Raw genomic sequence first — 2450 nt, forward strand, 5'->3', positions numbered from 1 at the left:
TATGAAGACAAACTCGGTGCCAGGTTAGAGGACACTTCCTAGCAAGTTGCTAAATGATGACGACAAAACATTGCTTGCTGAAAATGAGGAAGATTTGAAGCATTTGCTGATGTAGATCAATCACTGCAACCTAAAGTATGAATTACAATCAATGTAAAGAAAAGCAAAATCCTTGTAACTAGACCAGTAGATACCACAATACATGGAGACAAGATAGAAGTCGAAAATGTTTTGAAAATAATTCTTGGAAGAAATGTAAAAATGTGCTTGACACAATGTATGCATGTATGGATTGTGATAAGAGTTGTAAGAGCTGGCAATAAAATGATTTAAAGAAAATAGAAGTTGTCAAATATTTCATCTTGCTTGAATTCAAAATCAGTGCTCAAGAAACAGCAGTCACAAATGAAATGACATATTGTATTGAGCAAATGTGATTCAAAGTTGTCACATCGAGGACTAAGGTGTGTCTGACTCAAGACACGGTATTTCAGTCACTTTACAAACTTGTGAAAGTTGGACATTGAGTACAAAAGACAGAGGAAGACTTTATGCATTTAAATTACAATGCTGGAGAAGTATCATAGACTACCAGAACAAAAACTCTGCTGGGAAGAAGTATAGTGTTGTTGCTGTTGTTGGGTACCATTGAGTCAGCGCCAACCCATAGTGGCCCATGGACAACCCAAGGAAACACTGCCCAACCCCACACCACCCTCACCTCTGCTCCTCTGCTTGAGGCTATCAGTACAGTCACTGTGTCAATCCAACCCCTTGAAGGCCTTTTTCATTTTCCCTGCCCCTCCAGTTTACCAAAAATTATCACCTTCTGGAGGAGGGGTCTCTCTTGACAACATAACCAAAGTATGTAAGATAAAGTCTCACTAGCCTTGCCCCTAGGAAGCATTCTGGCTGTACTTCTTCCATGACAGACCTGTTTGCTCTTTCAGCAATGCAAAGTGCTTTTAATATTTTTTATCAGGACAATAATTCAATGCATCCATTCTTCTTCCATCTTCCTTGTTCAGTGTCTAACTTAAGCATATATATGAGGCAATTGAAAATACCATGACTTGGGTCAAGTGCACCTTAGTCCTCAAAGTAACATCCTTGCTTTTCAATCCTCTAAAAACGTCTTGTGCAACAGATTTACTTACTACTGCTTTCAGGAGCATTGATTGTGGAGCCAAGGAAGACAGAATTCTTGACAACTTCAACCTTTCCTTCATTTACCCTGATGTTACCTATTGGTCCAATTTCGTATATATATATATATATACACACACATACATACACACACACACATACATATACACATATATGTGTATATATGTATGTGCATGTATATATGTATATGTGTATGTATATGTATATATATATATGTGTCAAAATCCATACTGAAAGCTGCAAACCTTGAACTTCATCAGCAAAGTGTTTCAAATCCTCCTAAATTTCAATAAATGAGGTTGTATTGTCTGCATATTGCAAGTTGTTAATAAGCCTCCCTTCGATCCTGATACCACGTTCTTCTTGATTTAATCATTTCTCTTATTATTTACTAGAGTAAAGATTGAATAAGTACGGTGAGAGGATACAACCCTGTTGCACAAGTTTCCTGATTTTCAACCATGCAGTATCCCTTTGTTCAGTTCTCACAATTGCCTCTTGATCTGTGAATAGGTGCTTCATGAGAACAATGAGGAGTGCTGGAATTCCTGTTCTTCTCAAGGTTATCCATAGTTCGGTATTACCCAGACAGTCAAATGCCTTGGCATTTTGTGTCACCTTGGTTACCCTGAGGTAAGGTATAGTCCATACTTTTCATCAGGACCGAGCCTAATGACTCCTTGGGGGTGTGACTTAGTTACCAGAGACATTGTGGAGAACTGAACTCTTTCTTGCTCCTACCTGCTTGCTTGGATCCTACGTCTGGCTTCTGGGGCTGGTGATCCATGTGGCAAGCTGGCAGTGGAAGCTATGAGACCCCTCCCATGGTCCTGCCCATCTTGGATCCACAAATCTCTGCATCTACCAGCTTGTGATATCCCACCTTCTAGCTCCATTGGCCAGCAGCTGCATCAGTCTGGAGGGGGCCTCCAGGTAGCATCTGACCCATTACTTGATTTGGATTCAGTGGGGCCGATTCCTTGATATGAATTTCTGTCTTGATATAAAGGTATTTCTTATACATAGATGAGTGTCACGGGTTTTGTTTCTCTAGAAAATTCAGTCTAACAGAGGGACTGCAGAGTCACTATACCAAAATAATTTGTTGGTGTTCAACCATTTAACAAGTTCGCATGTGACCAAGAATCAATAGTGTTGAAGGAGAAAGTCTAAACTGCAATAACAATATTGGTAAAATTCAGGGCTCCAGATGAATTGGATTATGAATTGAGAGGTTTCAACAATGGATGCTACACTTATGCTACTCACACAACTGTGCACAC

The sequence above is a fragment of the Echinops telfairi genome, unplaced genomic scaffold (assembly GCF_000313985.2).
Source record: "Echinops telfairi isolate 266 unplaced genomic scaffold, ASM31398v2 ScPeMD7_23;HRSCAF=83, whole genome shotgun sequence".
Lineage (NCBI taxonomy): Eukaryota > Metazoa > Chordata > Mammalia > Afrosoricida > Tenrecidae > Echinops > Echinops telfairi.